Genomic DNA, 22,806 nt, shown 5'->3' on the forward strand with positions numbered 1-22,806 from the left:
ATTAATGTATGACAGCATACATTGAACTTATTATTTCCAAACAGCACTGACTAAATTTCTCTGTAAAATTGATTCCACGGGATTGCAGTTTACTACTTTGGATATTCAAATGAAGTTACTGCTTAGCTAAAATATCACATGAAAGGAAGTAATTGAGGTAATCTCAACATGTGGCTAAATAAGATAATCTGTTTCATGCATAGCAACTCTACATACTTCTTTGTCTGCTGATTCATGACATTAGCTAGCATATAGCATTACGAGCCATTTACAGGAAAAGTACTGTACTTCATTTCACTTTCTCCTCACTAGGAAAACTACATCAATTTAAAGCACCACTTACCTTATTCACACTACAACTGAGCCTACGAAAGGATTTTGCTAACATGGAAATTAAGGATCAGATTTATTTTCAGTTTTATCACACAGGTGTACCACCAGAAAAAGAACACCACAGATACACGCTCAGTTTCAACAAAGTAACTTAGGATTTAAATGAAGTACGTTTATCCATTCAACATTTTTGGTGCCATCTATAAAGTAAAAATCATGCCTAATGCCATCAAAGTCTCAATATGCCAACACAAATATTTCACAGCAAGTACTTCAGGGTAAGTACAAATTAAGGAAATAAGGAGCAATCGCAATTCTTGCTGTGGTCTACAATTCTCCTCAGGATCATCACCAGAATCCCACTGAAAATCATGACTGTTACTCAGCTTGAAATCAGGCAGAGTTTTCACTTTGATCAAGGTCATTCCCATAGGTAGGGTACAGGGAAGCAAAGATAATAGTTGTGTCACAACTGTATGTAATATGATAAAGAATGGTGAAAAAATTCTAATTGTACTTATCTGATCCTCATCTGAAGTGTTGCCAAGTATATCAGAAGATGCAAAATTAGTAATAATGCAACAGAAACTCCCCAATATAAAATTAATTTCTACAAACATAGGAACTCATAAGAAAAAGAAAGTTGCAATGGTGATAGACCATTATTTTTCAATTTTGCTTTCCATTTCTACCTTTTGGGTTACAATATTTTCTCTTTGAAAAATATGCCCACCAGTGAAGTAAAAGAATTTAATCATTACTCTAGTTATCTACTGCTTTTCTGAATTTTTCTTATTAAAAACACCTGTGCTAGCATAGTAAGCATCTGAACCCACTTTGTTAATTAGTTACATGTAAAAAATGTCCTTACAAAAATTATTATTGGCAGTATTTCTTTCTTCACCTCTTCTATGAGATAATGTAGCACTGTGGCATAGAAAAAATATACCCCTTTTGCAGCTAAAAATATATGTTATTATTTTATTAACTTTCCTTTTCTTCCTTCAATCTAAACCACAAGACATTTCAACTTACAATTGCGTTTTGATTTTGACATGTTTCTCTTTCAGAACTCTGCACAGCTGATACACACATCAGTGTGTGCTCAAAGTAACAAAAGTGCAATCCAATGGAATTAAATGCAGTTGTGTTTTGATGCTAAAATAATCTTACAAATCCAGTTTCACCAAATAATAGTGGAAAGAAAATCTCAGGAGGCTCAAACAAAATCCATGCAGTTCAAAGATACATCCTAAATTTTTCGTGTTTTCTATTGACAAGTATTCCCTTCTTCCCCCCTCTTCATGCAAAAGCTGTTCACTTAGAACAGGCTGGTTTTACACCCTGAGAAGACAGATTAGAGGGCACCCTGAAGATGGAGAGAGGACAGCAGCACTTTTTCCTCATAGTATATAGACCATAAGGTACAAAGAGGATGACTTTGGTATGAACCATTTGTGGAGAATAATTGCGAGCATGTAGAAAGAACAAAAACTAGGACAGTGTGTTTTAATCAGGGATACAGAAGTGACATTTGTAGTTCTAAAGAACCACAGTACTCACACAGAGCCTGAGACAGCAATTCACTTCAGGAAAAACAAAACACTTTCCTTCCTCCTCCTTGTTCTACACAGTAACTCAGAGCAATCGATTCCTAAGCAGGTTGAAGCCTGGGAAATTTAACAGCTGAGGCATAAATCTTCATTCCCAAACCCTTCCCACCTGCCATGATTGCTCTTAGTCATTCTTACTAATTAAGATTAAAACAAACATTTCTCACTTCTTGCTGTGGGGGCAAAATAGTTCCTGTGAGACATTCAGATGAGAACTTACTTGGCAAATATTATTTCTCTCCAGAAATAACTTATAATAATAAATAAAGTGAGCCAGCTCCCAATCTCCAGCCTGTAGGACAAGTGGCACAGTACGGAGGTTGGTGGTCTTGAGCCCACACCTGAGTGTATGTCCTGGCTCCATTTAGTTTATATGATATAGCCTGGGAGACTACAAAGGAACAGCAAAACTTTGAATGTCACTGACATTAAGTTTTGTAGTAATGACAGTGAAATATACATGCAAACTTCATTTTTATCACCCTTTTTTTTTCTGTTTTCTTTTTTCCTTGTGTAATATACATGATAGGTCAATCTAAAACACAGTGAGACATATTCCACATTTTCCAGAAGTCTTCACTGGAACATTTTATAGTTTTTGTAGTTTTCATAGTTGAAAAAACAAACAAACAAACAAACAATGTTTACAACAGAGAAAGACCTATCAAAAAATAGAGAATGACTCCCTATCAGAAAGGCAAATCTTGAGTTTTATTTTTGCTATATAAATTGCATCTACACATAATTTCCCCACATTTCTATCGAGATCTCTTCTTCCTTCATCAGTGAGTGCACATCTATGCATATATTAGTTGTAAGCTAAGAAAGGAAGACTGTTGGAGAAGCACATACTTCCCACATCTGGATTTAATTCAAAGAAAGGGGAAAATCAAGAAAACAGGGATACAATAATGGCTTAAAGAACAGAGGAGGAAATACAATGGATATCTAGAAGAAAATACAAAATTTCAAGCAAATAATCATTAGTTAGGTGGCATGATTCATGAATAAACTGATAAGGGAACCGTATCAGTATCGTATCAGTAAGAAATACTTTTAAGGTTTGTTGCTCTGACTCCTTGAATTTTTACACAAAATCGAAAAGTTTTAAGTTCTGGAGGATGTAGAATGAGCTATTGCAGGAAAGCAAAATACATTGAAACAGCAGTCAGGGCTGCACCACAGATACCAAAATGCATGTGTTCTCTAGGAAAAACAAAAATAGATGGAAAAGGACATCTGATGACTGCCATAACATAGAAAGGGATATGCTGGATAAAACACTCCGATCATATCAAAATAATAGACATAGAAAAAGAAAAAAAATGGAGTGTGCTGGAGCAGCCCAAGAAATTACGCATTAAAACTCCCAGGTTATATATGGATGTGGACAGTATGGAGTGGGGAGGCAATGATATTTAAGGAGGCAGAAGAGGTAAATTGATTCAGACAATAGTTGTTCTATTAGTTCAGGCTTTAAATACATATATATATATTGCAGAAAAGTGGGATGCAGCTCAGAATGGGTTTATCAAAGGTAATTAATGCCAAGACAATTTCTCTGATAATATGTCTAATTTTAAACAAAGGAAAGTACTGAATCATCTAAATGCATATGTCTGCATACATCTGATAGGTTACGTTATACATTAGCAGCTAGAAAGACAAGAATGAGTAAAAGGACTGTAAATTAGTTAAGGAAATACCAAAAGGAGTATGATGACAGACCAATATTGAAAGGGCATCTACTGAACTGGAGCAAACTATGAAACTTGGTAATGAAGCTGCTCAGAAATCAGTTTGCAAAACTCCCTTAAATGAATATGACATAAGAAGTAGAAACACACAGTGGAAACCTACAGATTATAGAAGATTAGAAGGCACCAGCAGTAGAAAGAAAAATCAAAACATCTTCCAGGTAAAATAGCATGTTTTGTGTAAACAGAACAGAAAGTAGTAGTAGTAGTATGAGTTAATAGTGAAAAAAATTGCTACAAGTGGAAACTTCATTACAAAGTAAAGGGAAAAGTAAAAAAAACCTGAAAAGTATAAACTGAAACGGACTTTCACCAATTAATTTGATGTAAATACGGAAACAGGCTCTGCAGTTGTAAAATATAAAGAGGCAATTTTTTTCTCTGGGAAGTGTTACTGTCATTACACAGTAAAACCTCAACACAACTGTAATGCTGATTTTCTTCAGGGAAGATTAATTTAAACTGGAAAAAGAACAAGGAAGGGCTATAAGGGTGACACTGGGAATGAAGAGTGTGCACTCACAGAGAGTAAAAGACTTTGGCTCGCTCTACCCTGCCAAGATTGAACAGGAATATGATTCCTCTTTAAAAATACAATCAGCAAAGCATATACATTAGAGATGAAATATTTAAGTCAAAACCACAACATTGGCACAGGAACAAATAAGAATAAACCAGCCATAAATAAATTTATGCTGTGAATTAGAGGATTTGTAACTGCCAGGGCAGTAACATTATTGAACAGCCAGCCACAGTCCTGAAGGACAAAAAGAATTAGCTCATGTTAAGACACAGCTTTATCATTTTATATTATAATATATAGTGACAGTAGGGGACTGGACTTCAAGATTCCATAGGCCCTTTTGTATTTTATATACCCATCTCAAATGGGTTACAGCGCTCTTCTTACCCTATGGAAAACTGGTGGGACTAGGCCATTGATGAGAACATTAAGTGAAAGACAGAAAATATTAACTTGGCACAGAGCCACACTAAGGAATGAACTATTGCTCCAAAACTGGGGCCAGCTCTGCTATATGCATCTCAGAGAATGGGCTAAGACCATTTCTGCTTGTGCATGTCTATACATGGTTATATTTCAAGATGATTTTGGGTAGGAAAATGAGTAAATAGAAGTAATAATGCATTTCTGTTCAGTTCTTCAGAATAACTCACTTTCTTGTACCCATTTACCTAAAGGTTAAGGTCAGAAGAGCATAGCAGAGCCCAGCACTCTTTCTACTCATGGCAAAACCATTCATCTTTATTCTAATCTACATACAAATGCACATTTTTATTTTTTTAATTTATTCTTTTTTCTCAATTTATTTTAACTAACAGTAATTCACTCATGCACTCTGGTGTTGGCACCTAACCTGCTAGATGATAAAATTCTGTTGGACTACATGCAGAGACCTCCAAATTACCCACTTCATAATATGTGCTTTTCTGTTGTTTTGTTGTTTTATTATTATCATCTTATTTGAGTTTGGTTGGTTAGTTTGACTGTTTGTTTTTTTTTTAAATGGACATCTTCAAATACTGCTCAGAGATTGTGTAAAGTGGTTTTCCTTTTATGAACTTTAAGCATGTGGCAGTGATCAAATGGATACAACTGTCCTTTAAGGACATTGGCAATTATTGTCATCATACCTCCTGTTAGGCAGTTCAAATTGCTTAAAACTTTGATAATGATTACTTGACTGCATTTAAATGAAGGTCGTTTACCCTTCCATTCCCTACTTATATAGCGTCTTTCGTGCAACATGCCTCAAGGCCCTTTTCAAAGAACACTAATCAGTACACAAAATTATATTGAAGCAAATAACCTTGTCACAAATTCCATTACACAGTAAAAGCTAAATAAAAAATAATAGCTTTCCTGTCTATATTTAAAAATATATATCCACTTAGTGTCAAGCTTTTCAAGTGGAAGAGAATGCCACAAAGGAGCATGGATTGTACTGCACTGCAAGGAAATGAAAAATAAACTATTGCTAGGACACACTTAACCAATACACTCTCTACCTTACCAATAATATGGCCAATTGCAAAAATCAGTATTTTTTAAATGCTGTCTCATGTTAAACTAAAAGATTTTCAATGGCAACTTCAAAGGAACAGCTAAAGCCATGTCCAAAATGGCCAACCAGCCAGTGGAACAGAAATCACCTTGTCTTGCAACAGTAGCTGTTTTAAGGTTTGATTGAAGCAAGTCTGGCATCAATCCGACATTTACTGAAGGGAGAACTGTAAGGGTTTCACTCAGCCTGCCAGTTCAAAATGGAAGGAAGGATTTCTTCCCATAAGAAAAGGTAGTTTCTTATCTATGGACATATACAACCTCCTACGCTAGCTCAGACAAGTAAATGTACTTTCCTTGCTTGCAAGTCTAGACAGGCAAAAAGATGACTGACAATGTCAGTCCCATTCCATAGTGGGCTTGTTGGCTACTTACTGGTAACCTGAACGCTGACTGTAAATACAGCAGTATCCACAAAATCCAGCAGGCTCTTTTTGAGTTGCTAGAAATTGACATAAGTAAAAACAGCCTGGAAATTACATTTTCTCCTAACCAAACAAGTGATTTTATCCATTTCAGTAGCAAACTCAGTCCTTCCCTTGTCACAAGTCTGAGACCATAAACAGAAACTGCAGAAAAACTGTGCAGACAAGAAGCTAAACTGAAAAAAATAATCTTAGTTCACTGGTAGAGGTAGCATTGTATTTATAGCATTATCTAGGCTGCATGCATCACAAAAATTCAGTGATCACTCTTGCAGATATGTTCTCTGGTAGGTTCTCATCTGAAAAAGCAGAGAGAAACTAATTGCAACCCTTCTGAAGGGAGAAAAGATCTAAAAATCAGAGGACAAGTGCCATACCATAACCCATATAATTTAACTCTTTTTTTATAACAGAGGAGAAGACAAAAAAGATGAAAAGCAAGGGAGAACAGTAAAGATGTCAAAAAATGAGAGACTTAGAGTAAGTTCTCACCCAAGTATTTGCATCATTGCTGATTTTAGCTTGTGAAAAATGAAGAATTTGAGGAAATAAAAATAAAACACAAATTTTAGAAGAGAAACAGAACATCTGGAAAAATCACTTTACAATTAGAGAGAAAACAAATGACTGTACAAATAAATAAAACTCTCACTGCACAGTAATCCACAAGGTGCCTGTGCTTCAAGTGATGAAACAGTCTTTGTTCAGAGAGTCCTGGCTGCCAACTTTTATACAGAGTTTGGCATACTATACAGTGATCTTTTCACATATAAAAACAAACACAGTTTTCATCTGGAAGCTAAAAACCTCTTCTACGATACCAACTGAAATGATTTATTAGCCAATTGACACTTCTTGAATTAACTTATTCAAATATAACCTAGGAAATTCCATCTCCTATCAGTTATGTCAAATTTGACAGCCTCAGGTGAAATTTCTCCTTTGTTAATTATTTTATTATCCCATTAATTCTCCCAATCCATTAGTTACACTCCCATGTCCCCCTCTGAAGAATTTATCTTCTTCCTCGATGTCTGTACCTTTCAAGAATCTCAAATAAACAATGTCCTCCCTTGCCAATCTCCTTGCTATACTAAGTATGTTTCACTACTGTCATTTCACTTCAGAAACCAGTTCTTACGCAGTTTTTCTCCACCTTTCCTTTAGTGGCAATTCCAGAAAGCAACAACCAAAGTAACCTTCTCAGAGCTAGAGGTGTCTGCTTTTCACCACTGTGTGCCATAAGAGTTACATACACTTGCTTGTCCAACTCTGCCAAAAAAGTACTTTTGAAAATCGTGTGTTGCAAACCATGTCTTAGCTGTTCCTTGCTGTTCCTCTATGCAAGGTGACAATATAAGGCAAAATGGACCATTGCTGCAATTCTGTCAATTGAAAAAGCAGTGCGTGTGTGTTTCAGTGGCCGTGCTGAAGGGAAGGCCACAGTATAGATACCTCTCTCAAAACTGCTGATCCCTGTGACAGGATGCTCAGGGACACTGGGGAATTTCCATTCCTGGAGACTGTCAGACCTCAACAGGACAAGGCCGTGACTGACTTGATCTAGTTTTGAGTTAGCCCTGCTCTGGGCAAAAGGTTGGGCTAAATGACCTCCAAAGGTCTGTTCCAACCCAAATTGCTCTCTGAAAATCACTCAGAATTTTTGATCATTCCAGAACTACAGTGCCGTACCTCACAACAGCTGCTGTGCTGAATTCCCCATTAGATATTGTGCTACACTATTATTTCCCTTATAGGCTGATACCAGATGTAAGAAATACAAAGACTGGATTTCTTTGCCCAGCAATATTGCTAGGAGATTTAGGAGACTACTCAGTTTCTCTTGGACTGCAGCAAGATGGAGGGCAGGGAGACAACCTCAAGGGGATATAGAAGACAATCATCAGTACAGTGGTCATATAACTTGCAATGGAATAAAACTTGGAACTATGCATTGGTTTGGGTAATTCCAGAAGGATCACGGTCAAAAATGCCAAGTAGTGTCCCCACCTTTGTCAAATGACCCCAGCTCTTTCTGGCATATAAGTTTCAATTGTTTTTTAGAAGGGATTAGGTACACATATATTGTTCCCTCCCAGCACTGAGGGCAAAATTGAAGCCTGTTTTGTGTCAGAAAGTCAATACATCACCTAGAAATACTGCTGTTGATCTAGGGGAAATTAGAAGTGGTTGGATTTTCACTACTTTGTCTAAATTTTCTCAGAAATACCCTTATTTCTGCAGACTGAATTGGGGGATCATATACTACTTCTTCAAGACCTCACTGTCCTTTTTCTAGTCAGATATGGTAAATCATCAAACCACTGTAATACTGTTTCCGCAACACCAGGGTCAATTCAGCGCTTTTGGGGACAGTCCCTGCTCACAGCACTATAGAGATTATTTTAGACACGACTGGAAATGGCAGAGTCCCTTTGGGGTTGGTTTTCGCTAGCCTAAGTATCTAACAGAATAATGCTAGGCACTCCAAATTAAGTGCTCCAATAAAAAAGAAAATAATAAGAAATAAAACTATTAATGGCAGCAAAATAAAAATCCCCCTCAAAAATAAGTAGCAAACCAATTAAGCACAAAACCTGAGAGAACAAAGAGGTGCTCAAGGCTACCAAGTGCCTAATCCTTGAGAGTTCATTCTTCAAGGTATTGAGCATCACAGGACTGAGTTGGCAAAATAAGTATATAAATCACTGCAAAACCTTGTGTGATTTCTAGTAGGAATGTGCCTGCCCTGAAGGCAAATTGAAATTTCTTGAATTGGTGTTTAGCAATCAAGACAGCAGCTTGCCAAACTGGCTCTTTCAAAATGTTTTTCTTTAGAGAAGATTCATATTGGTAGAGTCTTCTACAATTACATTTCCCCTGGAACTAATTAAGGAATAACATTTTTCATAATAATGTTTTAGAAAGCTGATTTTCAAACATCGTAGAGACACAATTAATATTTAAGACTTTAGGCTATGCTGTCAATATGATGTTGAAAGTATTTTCAACAAAAGTAGAACAGATTATAGGCACTCAAAAGAATATGTGGATTTCTTCTACCCTTGTTTAAAATGGTTGAATATGTCTAGACAAGGAATTCAGTTTTTAAATAAAAATTATTTAGAAAGGAAACATTGCCATATGTCATTCAACTCTTTACTCTTATCCACTCAGGAGGGGGAAAAAAAAAAAAAAAGGTAGAGTTTTCTGGTTGAGGATGCAGTGATTATTTTGATTATCTGACAATCACAGGTTTTGACTATTTGATAATCACAGAAGCAGGCATATTTATCTTTTACTTTGCTATGAAAGTACTATACACTATTGCCTTTGCCACAAAAACTCAGAGAGCCTGGCTAAAGCTTGCACTTACTTCCCATAGTATCATTTGTGTTGCTGTATGTTAACCATCATGCCTCTCAGCTGCTATCGTATGATAGATATGCTGTCTTAAAGGTGGTCACCACAATGCAGTCACTACTACAGTAGAGTGACATGTGCCATTAACACCTGGCAGATTATGATCCCTCTGCAGAAGAATGCTGTCTATCTGAAAGTGCTACTCAAGAAATATAGGTGATCTTCAATAACAGACAAACATGGCATCTTCATGACAGAAAAAAAAGACCATGCAACTCAAAGCCATAAATGCTTAAGACTCCAGTAGTGAGGTAACCTTCTTACACTGTCTGGAGAGTTGGTTTAAGATATCTCAGAGGGACTTAGAGCATCCAGACATAAACTGACTGAACTGTTAACCTGAAAGAAACCATTCAATATTGCCCTAGAATTAATTAGTTCCACTTTAACATGGAAAAGGGTTTCAGTGGGAAAAGTGCCAGAATGAGAGCCATCAAAACAGACCTCTGGTGATTACCAGAGAGCAGGAGTATTAATCTATCTGATTAATCTGTTGAGCTGTAATAGTTCCTCAAGGGCAGTGTGACGAGTTGGTAAGTGAACCTGGTGTCATTCTTCTATCCTCTGCTCCAGAAGGATACAGATACGTACAAAAGAGCTTCCTGGCAACAGCAATGCTTCCTATTTGCCCTGATAGGAACTTGTTGAAAGCATCTGGTTACTTCTCCAGAGTCACTGGATGCCACCTTTGCTGAAAATTTTGCAATGCTTTCACCAGAGCCATAGCATCTTTGGCAACACTAAGCTGGGATTGAAGCGCTTGAAAGAAACATTTATCAGTCATACAATACTAGAGCTATCATGGGTGCAAATGGTGATATAGGAATAAAATATATTCTAGTAGTAAGATCTATCAGAAGAAACATCCCTGCCAGAGAAGCAGCAGAAGATTTTGACAACCAGAGGAGAAAAGCTACAGAGTAAATATGATCATAACTGACTGTACAGGTACTCTCAGTCTTCTACTACATTAAAGATGTGCTAAATTAAGGTATATTTTTGGCTTCTGCTGGGTATCCGATTGTTGGGAGCCACTAGGTTTGCGGAGGGAATGTGATTTCACTATATTTCAGAGATTTTTAGCCCCCTTTCAAAGAGGATAAATATCTCTTTTTCTGGTCTCTACGAGAAAACTTATTAAAGCTATCTAGAACTCCAGTGCTGGAGAAGGCATGATGGTAGAGAAAGCATTATCTGCCAACCTCCAGTAAGGATTTTGGTGACTGAGGAGAAATGTTGATGGTATCAGTAAATTCCTACAAACATTTGGACTGACACTTGTGGGCAAAAACTAAGACAAATGCCAGTTATTGCCAAGGACAATCTGCAATTAAGAATTTCACAGACAAAGTATCAGTCAAAGGGAACAGACAATAAATTATTATCAAAAAAACTGAAATATGGAAACTGGAACAAAAATTTAGCATGTAACACTATTCCAAGAATAGACAGATGATCCAAGTGACTTACAGTTCAGAAAAGCTGCTGATGTTGAATCATCAGAAGTCATAATTTCATCTGTCTAGACTCCTCATGTAGGAAATACTCAAACAATTTCTGTCACCTTCTAAAGAAAACAGTATTTCCTACTGAACTAAAGAGAAATCTATCCCATCTCAAGCAAGTCGTCTCCTCTTGGCAGCCACAAATGTGTAGAATATTTGTAAAAGGGAACCAGGTCACCAAAGGAAGCATCTATTGAGCACCTTCTCTTTTACTCGTGGACTTCCTATTTTCCTCTGTGCATTACACACTTTCCCCTCCTCTGTTGGCCATCTCAGCTCTGGAATCACACCAGGAGTCAATAATTTGGCAATCTCTGACTCAGAGTATTGATTCAATATTGTGAAAGATGTCATTCAGTTATAATCAGCAACTAAACTACAAAACCATATTATTACTTACTTTCATTCATTCATTCATTCACTCCAGTAATATCACTAAATATCTTTAAGTTCTTTCATCAACTGTCTACAGTAGACACACCATGCCAGGAAAACAAAAAGAAAAAAAATCATAAAGTCCAAACAGGTCTTTTGGAGCATGATCAGATCATGCTTTACACTGTGTTCCTCTATAGTAGACAGCCCTTTAACAGATTATTTGAAAGACAAATTTAATTTCTTTACCTATAGTTTTCAAATGGACACATGCCATTCTCTTAACCTTTCACAACAGACTTGTTTCCTACCCTTTCTGGTGTCTGTATACAGACACCAGACTCTCATGAAATATCCCATTAGTCCCACTGCTGAATTTTGGTTTCACTCGATGTCACCTTTCATTATCCCAGGCAATTTAAAGCTCAGACATTCTGCCATAGCTGAAAAGACATAAAAGACCAAAAATTACTTTAGAAAAATAATTTCTCAGAAAAAGTCTAGGAAGAATTTATAAGTCTCCTCTATTATTTTTTTTTTGCCCATCAGCAATTATTCCAAAACATGAATTGTTTTCCCATTTATTTAGCCTTGCATTACTAACAAAAATATCACTTTCTTAAATTTACAAGCCTACGGGGTAAGGAATCTTCTTGAAAAACACAAGGTGAATTATGATGGACCCTATGCTCTATTCCAGCTTGAAAATCATAAAAATACAGGTAAAGAAATCAATTCTGTTTTCTCTTGCATGGCTACCCAGTGTCTTGTCAACCCAATATGGATGGGAAGAAGCAAAAACAGTAAAACATATTGCCTACAAAGAGGAGAGGGAAAGGAATCATCATCAGAGAGAGAATATTTAATAAAATATTTGAATTAAAATTTCTTTAGTTACAGGAGACCAATAAAGATTGGAAGCCAAACAACCAAAATAGCATATTGATGGGTCTCAAAGCTTTTCTCTTGTGGAGCCTAGTAAAAGAATGCACTGAGAATGACTTTGTTTTATATTGCTCAATCATTCTATGTTTGCATCTCTATAATGAAAGGATGTACCTGAAGTCCCAAGTCCAAGAGTCTTTATGGGACAATCTGTAGACATGAATTACTCTACTAATTAACCAACAGATTTCAAATGCTTGCCTTTTTGTGGAGGCTCAAGAGAAGACACTGAAGAGGCCAGAAAGTGTCTGAAACAGTTACTATCCCAACTGAAAGGATAATAAAAAGAAAATCTTCCTTTGGTATAAAGAGCAAAAATAACATTCTAAAGATATGCCTTAAAATACAAGCAAGACATTTCACATGAAATGGTTCCTGTCTATTATTAAATTAAAATGAAGAAGAACCAGGATGCCTCTTCTTCCTCCCTTTTAAAATTTATTGAACATATCAATTTCAAATAATGAGAATCTCTCATGTTTTAGAATGGGAACAGTATCTTTTAAGTTGAGAGAAATAATTCTGAAGGAGGAAAAAAAATAAGTTCCCTTACCCCAAGATGAATCCTTTAGTCTCTCTTCCTCAATTCCATACTTCTTAAGATGAAGCTTGGAAGAAGAATCCATAGTTAGATGGATGAAACAAGTTATTCCCACCCATTAAAACCTATCTTTCAGCAAAGGAGAATTCAAGAGAAGAGTGAAAATGGTTTGAGGACAAGCTGAAAGTTTTATAGCAGCCAGTCAAGAAGTCAGATACAAACAACATCCTCTCACACTTTTATCAGAACATAATCTGAGGAATGTTGCAGATCAGAAACTCAAACAAAGGAATTTTGAGCCCTTGATACGCCAAAACAACTTGTCTTATCTCAGTGAGAAGCAGTGAGGTATATGTTTTGTAGTAACTCATACTCTTTGCCTAAGTATTCGCAAAATAGGCATATTAAAATATAGATAAACCATTTAAATAACAAGGTCTTTGGGATCCTTAGGGTTGGATGAATATCTAGAATGACAGTATTTAGCTAACAGCTACAGAGAAATTATGTGGAAGAGCTTCAGGGAACTGAGGTTTATAACAGGAACGTTTTGGGACTTGGATGTTGTATTATGCCAAGTCTCACATGTGAATAACTTAATTCTTTCCTCTGGACAACTGATTAATCCCATTCCACCACAGCAGCAGCAAGTTTTAAGATACTTTATGAGTTCACCAAGCTGTTCCCAGTGCTATTGCCAAACAAAGTAAGAATATTTTCTTTGATGTGAAGAAAAGTTACATTCCTTCCTCCTTCAATTGCTAGAAGTGTTGAAAAACTGCTTAGGTGAACGGCCAGATATCACTGAAATCTTGTTACACGACATATCAGAAATCTCATTCCGATCCAGTGACAGAGATATGGAGATCAGCAGGGGCAGAAAAGGAAAAAGAAAAAAAGGAAAAGTGAAAAGAGAAATGCATTAATAAAGCACTGTCATGAACCCTTCCTTGCTTGTCAGCAGAGCCTTAAGCATGTCAAGAGTTTTTTAAGTGTCCCATCAGTTAGAGATGATAATTAAGAGAAAGGGTATGTGAAGAAATACATGTGAAAGATATTTTGTGTCCACTGTTAGAAGGCCTGGAAGTGCTATGACACAGACACTGGGCAAATGACTTAGTCTCAGGATTTCTCCACTCAGCATCTGTGATGGCAACGGTTCCCTTCCAACAACCATTTCATTTTATTGGCTACTGTCCAAGATGTTTTCCAGCTGAAGACATTTTTTATAACAAATCTGAAAAGCATTACAGAAATGCAAATTGCACTACTGGTTAATGCATTTTCTATATGTAGCAGTCCTAATAAATAATTTAAATACTATGTACTGCTGATTCACAGTGAAGGGAAAAAGCCCTACCACACCTGGCTGACAGAACTACAAATACTGCTGAAGTCAAGATCATAACTACACTTTACTACCAAGACATCCAACGCCTTCAAATGAAGATCAAAACCTAGGTGGCTAGAACAGAATAGGATTAGGATTCAGTTGTGTCTGAGAATCCATGATAATGCATTGTAATCCAAAAATAACATTTAAACAAGTGTTGTTCATAAGTACAAGCTTCTCTGACAATCCATAATACACCAAGTTATTGTCCTTCCCTGTTCATGTGCTACAGGTATTGTAACAGCTCTTTGTAGCATACTGGAAGCTCATGTCATAGATGTATTTCCCAAAGATCCCAAAAGTATGAATTCTTCTGTAGAACCCCTAAAAAATACTGCATGTTTGCCAAGGCTCTGTAGACCATCTTTCACTCCAGGAATTCTTTCAAACAACATTTGTTCACTATGGGGTAAAAATAAAACAGAAAAAAAAAAAAAAAAAGTTTTATTTTACCTGCACTATAGTTGCAGAAACAGCTGCCTTAGCCAGTTACCAAATTGGACTTCCTGAAAACAGACCAAAAAACTCAAGAGGCAGTCTTCTCTCTTCTGTGCAGACATACAAATGCACAAAACTGTTCGCAGTAAATACTGAAGAGGCGAAACTTACATATTTTAATTGACTACTTTCTAATAATATAATTGTTAAAATAGCGGGGGGTGGGAAAACCCACTTTCCAAATTCAATGGGATAACAAGCTTTGCCTTTGACCCTGAGCTTATCCCTTCAAGTTACAAAAACAAAAACCCCAGAGAACTGGCAAACAAATTTATCACATTATTGTTGGCACCAAAACAGAGAAACTTTTAATCTATTTCAGCCAAAAACATATGATCCAGTAGCCTGGAGGAAGGGTTATTAATAGCAGTCAGGGCAAAGAGGAGAGAGTAACTTTCCTCCACCAAGAGCAAGGCAGCATGTTGTCCACAGCTCTTCTCCACCATCCACCCCTGCACATGGGGCCAGTGGGGTGGGAAGACTGGTGGCACTGGGCTCACAGAGGTACCCCTAGGTGTCATGGCTCAGTGATTACTGACAGCCCAGCCCAACTAAAGATGCAGGCTCACACCAAACCCCGCCCGATGGCAGTCAACCCTACTTCTGATGATAGCGCATTTAAGGAGCTTTTAGGCTACTTCTGCAATAGACTGTGCGCTGTTGTACTCAGGACTGGACAGAGACAGCACTGGAAAAAGTAAATTGGCTATGAGAAAGTCCCTGTCTCCTATTTGGTATTGATAACACACTCCTTTAATGAAGGGCAGGAGGGAAGAAAAAAAAAACTAATACAACAAAGGAAGATGGAGAAATGGCTTTCATCAACAGAAATGCATACATCAGCCAATGAGCTGAATAATCACAAAATGGGGAAAAACCCTGATCCAAGCATTAATAATTCAATTAGTATTCATTGAAATAACATTGATTTTAATTAATCTATTTCACATCACTGTTCATATCCTATGTGTTTTCTATTGCAGCTTAAAAATCATTAGTGCATGAGCCTGCTAAGTACTTTTATCTTTAAAAATAACAAAAAGGAGACACAAACTTGCCAAATAAATATTTTAAAGCTTCAAATAGTCAATAAACAAAAATGAAATGTAATTGCTTGCCCCTGTGCATTACTAATATGGAGTACACTTCTGTGTTGCTAGCCATATTATAAACATAATTTGATTCACTGGAAATTCAGTATATATTGGTAAAAGCTGCATCAGCCACCAAAGTATATACTTACCAGCTTGTATTTGCACAATACAATATCTGGTGCTGTTCAGTCACTGACTGAAGCAGAACACTTCTCATTTATTCCACTGTTCTGCTCTGAGCTCATCCAAAATACACAGGATCAAAAAAAAGTACATGTTTCTGTCTGAAGTAGGCCCAGCAGATCAATAGAGAATATCTATGTCCATAACAGAGCTTTACCGGAGATGATGCGGAACAAGGCACATTTCTAAAGGAAACTCCAAGAGCCACTGTAATTCCTAAAGCTCTATGCACCACAGACAGCCAGAGCCAGCACACAAGAACTGCACCTCTCTGCTTCAGGACATAATTTCTCTTTTTCTCGTTGGGTAATGTTGACATCCTGGCCTTGGCTCTTCAGCAGGATACTTTTTCAGTGAGTCCCTTCCAAGATGGATAAAAGACAAAGAAGAGAGCTGCATAGGCAAATGCAATTTGATAGCCTGGTATACTAAATGATTCTAAAAAGAGATAAAAACAAATATGCTCATCTTTACAGTCTCCTGTCAACTCCTTTTATGTCATAGTGATTCAGTGAATCCATAATTATTGTTACTATTTTATTTATTTATTTATTTTTACAATATATTGAACAATTTCTGACTTTGGATGCAGTCTGATGTTCTTTTATCTAGCCAGGTAACTAAAAGTCAGATACGACAGTCCAAGTACTTGGGTTTTAAACAAGGTTTTTTGTTTCCCATACGTCTCTAATTCAGCTCAGTCAACTTTTTTTAGCTTCCACAGGTTCAGATTTCATTGTAAGGCAATCAAAATTCTTTAAATCTTTACACTGTCAGTCATCTGTCTTTGCCCAAGACAGCCTTTCACATCACAGCTTTTACCTTACTGTCCAACAATGCTCATACTTGTTCTCTTAATTGATACTTGTTTACATTAACAATTTCTGCTATGTGTGAAATACTTTCACGTGTAAAATAAACTGTAAGCAGCGTTTCTCCATCTCCACCCCAAACTCATTATCTGCATGCTACAGGTTACCCCACATGTCTATATACACAAAACACAGAAGTGATGGGTTTTTTCCAATTTGTAACAGTTGTGGTCACCTTAAGTGTGCTGGCAGTTCAGCAAGGGGCACAGCCTGCCACTGCACATTATCACAGGATAACAGGACAGAAGAATCTACATTCCAGATACCTTTCTAAAATATATTATAATTGGCCTACCAACAGTACTCAAGCAAGTGCAACTTAAAGGTCTACTTGTATAGACAGCTATCTATATATTTTTCCCACATCATGTGCAATATTGAAATACATTATTGTTTGTAACGGCATAACACACCACCTTGCACCAGCCTGCAGCATGTAGATACAATAAGCACTATCACTTAAACCACAGAAATCTGGGCATATCACATCTGTAAACAACCTCCATGTACCTTGGTTTCCACAGAAGTATGTATTTGTTAAAGCTTTTTCACCTGAAAAAAAAAAAGCACTTATATCACCATGGGAGCTTCTAGAAAGTCAGGCAAATTATGATCACATTTACCATCTAATTTGCTCTCTGAGGCTTACTCAAACAGTGCAAACATTGTGCTCCTCTTCTTCATTTGTTCTGACAAGCAGGATGACAACTAATCACCATCAAGAGCTTTCCCACTCTCCAGACTCCTGTTTTCTGTTTATCCAATTTGATGCCTTCCAGCCAAGGCAACTGTTAGCCTTCCCTGCCATCCCAACTGGGAAGGCCAGCTCTCCAAGGCCAGCTTTCAGCTAGAAGTCTGATAGGGTGAGAATCCACAGTGCTAAGAGGGAATAAAACAAGTCCTTTCTGCTGTTTGGTGCATGATAGCACTGGAACTAGGTTCTGTGTAACGTGACGAAAATGCCCAAGGGAGACAAAGAAGGTTGGAGACTAGCATAAAAAAAAAGGAGCCCGAGGCAAGGAGAGGCATCCTTTGCGCTCTTTCTTAATTTTCCCCAGAAGAGAGATCTTTGATCTACCAAAGCACTGCCATGGAAGTCCTAAAATATGCAAAAATAAGACATAACCATACCTGCCAAACCCCCATCCCTGCCCTCCCCACCCAAAAAAAAAAAAAAAAAAAAAAAAGCTTGGAGAATACTGGAAAGATACTTTGAGGATGTTTGTCCTTTCATAGATCTTCTCTCCAAAACTATTGCACTGATTGGCTTTGATAAGACTCAACAATACAATCAAATTATCTTGGCTTTAACAAGTTAAGCCAGTGTCATTGTCTCACTTGTCCCCTCTTCATCCAAAGCCTAAGCAAGACAACACAAACTGAAATGAAAAAACAACCAAGGCATACTATCTCACGTGCCCATTGCACTGAAGTAGTACACAGTAGATACCATTCTTCAGCAGATACATAAGCCATAAGGATTTCAGATGGGCCTCTTGTTATAAACCTACAATGTTTATAACCTCCAATAAGAAGGAAAATTATGATGAAACTTTTATATTTTATGTATTTTATATTTAATAACATTTAAAGTATATACATACATGCAAATAAGGACTCACTACATTCAACCTGACTGAACAGATGACATCTGTTAAGCAACACACATGGCATAAACAATTGCCAAACTTTTCATTGCCTTAGCTGTCACATACTGTATTATTTCTGATAGTGCAAAGGAAATACTAAAAACAGGCAGATGGCTAACTCCAGATTCATCAATTTTAAGAGGTCTTGATCATCACATAGACCAAATTAATACCAAAAAAAATATTTCTTTTTCCTTTTAAGCATTTGAAAAATGAAGCTAGGCTTTAACTGACAGAAGGGACACACACTCTTACCATTACTTCCCTCCTTTTGACTACAGGCAGCAGCCCATAACCCCAACCAATGCCACCAGTGTCACTAACCAGCACCACTGCATCCAATTTAGCTATCCAAAATCCTGACATTAGGAAGCTGCCTGCCTCAAACTCCGTATTACTTTTTGAAAGGTTATTATTTTCCTGGACTTTGCAATCCTGCTCCATATACAAGTAGTTAAACAGTCTGCACTAGACCGATGTTTAGAGTCAGGTGCTTGTTCATGAGACATTGTGAAAACTTATCCTAGCAGAGAGTGCAGGGGGCGTGAGGGGAAAGTGTTATCTTTTAATTTTATTTATTGATTTTTTTATAGATATAAAATTATTTGGAGAGACATTGGTATATTCTTGGGAAGGACAAAGGGAGGAAAAAGCCATTTCCCTTGGTCCTGCTGCTTCCAAGAATACTTGCAATTTCCACATCTTGAAAAAGATTTAGGGGACAGGAACCTCAAGCTTGTTGCCTTTGCTGCATGTTACGTGATGGCCTTCAGTTTGTTCTCTATTACAATGATAAATGTCTTCATGGCAGTAAGAGGTTCTACATATCACTCTGCCATCCATGCATCACACCAGTCTATGGACCAAAGAGGTAGATTTTACCAATTTAATGATAGATCTGGTAGCCTAATGGATCTTAGATTAGACTAGTCCACTCGTATGTCAGTATATAATCTTCAGAATTTTTTGAGCCTGAAGATCTTCAGTGGTAGAGATGAACCACTTTATCTAAATGCTTCTTGTTATTTCTATAAGCTATGATACCTAAATGGTCCACACCAAATTCACAGATGCCTTTTCTTTTAGCCATTATTGCTGTTTTCTAATGGTTGGCTCATCTGTGATTTTAATTTGTAAAGATCAATTAAGCCACTATCCCCAAAGTCACAGGACACTACAGAGCTGCAAAAGGTGAGCTAATGGATTTTTTTTTCATCTCGTCCGCTTCACAGCATTAACTTGGAGGATCTTAAATTTTGATCTTTTAGATCAGACGCAGGTGTTGCAGAAAGAAGCCAAAGCCCAAAAATAACTTTCTCTAACAATTAGTAACATGTGCAACTTCAGTGATGTCAACAGAATCAAGGAGGAGGTAAATCAGTGTGCGTTTCTGGCAACTTTTCCTTTTCTGCCAGTTAGAACAATCAGACTCTAAATTTCACATGGAGCTAAAAGAAATAAGCAGTGTTATCTCTGTCAAATGCTGAAGTAAACAGCACTTGAAGTGTTAAACATAATTGCCGTTTTTCAAGTTACTCATATTGCATTCCCATTGGCTCATTTTCCACACTTACCACAGTGAATGTGCTTTGATAATCAGCATTAAGACTGTTTTTTCTGGGCCAAAGGAAAGAGCTGGGTCTCAGCTGCTAAAGCAGCAGGCTGCCAAAACAGCTGGACTCACCTTTCTCAGAGGAGCTTCTGCTTGTGGGACGTACTTGGTTACAGAGGACCGGAGCAGGTGGAAGGACATGGAAACAAGACAACTGGTTTCAGACATCCTTCTTCAAGTGGTGAGGAGAAGAGGACAGGATGCAGAGACAGATGAAAGGAGAGTCAGGTTCTCAAGAAAGGAAACAGATCCAAACCATTGGCTGGTTCTTAGAAGGCTCATAGGGAGTATGTTTTAAAAAGTCTTACAGCAGCTAAGAGGTTCTTCATAAGGAAACAAGGGCTTTCTTGATGGGGAGGCAGGCTGGGCTTTAGAAACAGTACTGTAATTTACTTCTAACCACAGCCACTATATTATAAACAAGCCCAGACTGCAAGATTTTTCAAGTTATTTAATGTTTGCTGAAGATGACGGGATAGGCAAAATGCAATTAAAAATGTAAGCAATATATCTTGAAATCTAATAATTTCAGTTTAAAACAGCTTAAGAGAGATGCTCTTTCAATACTGTAGATGTGTAGATGATTGTGTAAAACATCTGTTCTTTCCACTCCTAGCTCTGCATGCACCTCTCTGAGGCCAGCTCAGACAGTGCAGGTTTTTCCAGCAAATGCCCCTCTGTGCTACATGGGCCTGTCATGCAAACTCCCTTCTGAGAAGTGGGAAGCCAGGGACACCATGGCAGTACATGGGAAATGAAGTGCTGCTGAGTAGCCACAGACCATGGAGAGAAGTAGGAATTAAACTCAGAGTCCATTGAAGTCAATGGAAATTTTGATACAGACACAGGAATTGGATTTTCTCTAAAATGTTGTCAAATAAGCAAAGCCAAGTGATGTCAAAAAGCCTCATCATTATGCTTCAGATGCAGTAATCCTGAGTGGTGCTTGAAATAATTCTAGATTAGAATTTCTGATGTAAGTCTTTTAAATATGGTTTTCCCTTTAAGCACAGATTCCCTCACAAAACAAGAGCAGTATTCTCTTGCATTTGAACTTTCCATAAAAATCCATATTTCCAACACACCATAATAAGGTTTTTTTACAGCTTGGTAGGTTACCAGGAATTAAACACCAACATGCTTGCAGTGACTTAGACACTACAAGTAAGTACATGTAAGAACAGATTAAAGTAGAAGAGTCTCTCTGTAAGAGGACTAAGAAATGCAAATATTTTACCTTGTCTTACTATCACGAGGTAGTTTTCAGAGGAACCACCAGCTACACTAATACAAAGCAAAGTACAGATATAATAATCTTATCTTTTGTCTGTAATCTACATACCTAAGTTAACTATTTAAACAAACATTAACAAGTGAGCTAAAGGAAAATTATATATCATTTTTTGATCTTCCAAACTGCCACACGAGCATCCTATGCAGTGGGCCAGTCACAAGAAAACACATCAAATAAAATAAGATGGATTTACTTCCTGTTCAGCTACTTGCACAGTCTGTTTCTAAAGTAAAAAAACCAGCATCCCCAGGTCTTGCTGAAGAGAGAAAAGTATATTTCTGCCTTTAAAACAGGCAATACTACAGCCACTACCAAGCAACACAGATTGCCAGTATGGTCAGTGCAGTAACAGCATGTCAGACCAAAGCACCCTGTTTGCAGGGCCACCAGCCCTGCTCGTATGCACACTACCGCACGTACATGCTGGTCCAGGGTACTGTGCACAAGCCTGGCCAGTCCAAAGCATGGTTATCACAATATCATCATTCTTCCGTTTTAAGTTAAAAAGCCAACTAAACCTATATTGCACAAAAAAGCCCTCCATAGAAGATTTTTTTCCAAGTTCAATAGGAGAGATATTGTATTAAGTGGCAGTAGCTAGGCAGTCTTCACTGGGCTCATAAAGGATTATGATTTTGCCCTATTTTCTATATAAGTGAATTTCTTAAAATATAATTTTTGAAATGGTACTACTTCTTCTTATGATAGTGTTTCTTTAATATATTAAACTTTTCCACATCCCATACTTCAATGGTTCGACAATTTTCTAGTTCATTTTAAATCAGTTTTTGACAAAACAATATCTACAGTTCAGTAAGTGTCCCAGCTGAATTTTACAATTTACGTTTTTTTTTATATACCCTCTTACTGAATAGCTTTAGCAACTAATAAAATTCTTCAATTTACAAGCCAGAAGAATCACATTAAGCACAAAATTCCTGGGGAAGGTAGAGGACTATTGATACTGAATTTTGACGGTGGATTTGATTTTTTAAAGCTAGAAAAGCCTTTTAAAGTCAGTAATGCTTTGTCATTTACAAGTTTCATGCATACTCTACTGTATTGGTTGGGCCACATGTATGGAAATATACGTGTATATATTTATGTTTATACTGATACATGTACACAGACCCATACATGCATGTAAGCCATCAATGTTAATTTTCTTTGTTCTGGTTGAACACCTGAGCAACGAGGAGCAATTTTGGTCT

At 37.1% G+C, this 22,806-nt stretch overlaps 1 protein-coding gene across 3 annotated transcripts in view; it reads right to left on the minus strand.

Moving 5' to 3' along the window:
* Positions 1–22,806, minus strand: part of FIGN (fidgetin, microtubule severing factor) — a 103,571-nt gene that overhangs the window by 33,875 nt on the left and 46,890 nt on the right. The window contains exon 2 of one of the 3 annotated variants that reach the window (XM_051623945.1): positions 13,013–13,067. The exons of the other annotated variants lie outside the window; for them this stretch is intronic. The gene's annotated coding sequence lies outside the window, so the exon portion shown is untranslated. The remainder of the gene's footprint in view (positions 1–13,012; positions 13,068–22,806) is intronic. 3 annotated transcript variants of the gene reach the window in all.

This window comes from Apus apus, chromosome 6 (assembly GCF_020740795.1).
Source record: "Apus apus isolate bApuApu2 chromosome 6, bApuApu2.pri.cur, whole genome shotgun sequence".
NCBI lineage: Eukaryota > Metazoa > Chordata > Aves > Apodiformes > Apodidae > Apus > Apus apus.